We start from the raw sequence: 576 nt of genomic DNA, 5'->3' as shown, positions 1-576 counted from the left end.
ATCTTTAGCCATCCGCGAGGGGCCGTTTTGAGTTTCACTGCTAGTCGACAGTTAGAGCAGTATCAGTCACGCTCAGTGTTGCCAAGTCCGCGGTTTTCCCGCGGAATTGGGCTACTTTAACACTTGCCGCGTTTTGTAGTTTTGGGCTAGTTTTGAGTAGCAATTAGGCGGGTTTTGTTGTGAAAACCTGGCAACCCTGGTCACGCATATTGACAGTGTTAGATGATTTACGATTAGCCGTGTCGGAAATCCAACCACGGATTGGCATGTTGTTATCTCAGAAACAGGCTCAGCAATCACATTGAATCAGGTAAACTGGTTATATATTTATGTTCTAGTATAATTACGCACGCTATACCAGGGGCGGTTCTAAACCCTTTTTAGGTGGGTTTCAGCCCCCCTATCTGTCACCTTAGCCCCCCAAAACTATCTTAACCATCAGGCCAGTGCTGCTTCCTCGAGAAAGTCTCACGTGTTTTAAGTCTTGTCAGTTTAAACATTAAAGTAATTTTAAGCCATTTAAGCCCAAGACATCTCAATGCGGTACTCACACACTGTGATAGAGTGTTTCTATGC

This window comes from Sinocyclocheilus rhinocerous, unplaced genomic scaffold, assembly GCF_001515625.1.
Source record: "Sinocyclocheilus rhinocerous isolate Xijiao unplaced genomic scaffold, SAMN03320098_v1.1 scaffold5874, whole genome shotgun sequence".
Classification (NCBI taxonomy): Eukaryota; Metazoa; Chordata; class Actinopteri; order Cypriniformes; family Cyprinidae; genus Sinocyclocheilus; species Sinocyclocheilus rhinocerous.
This window is presented reverse-complemented; position numbering follows the sequence as displayed.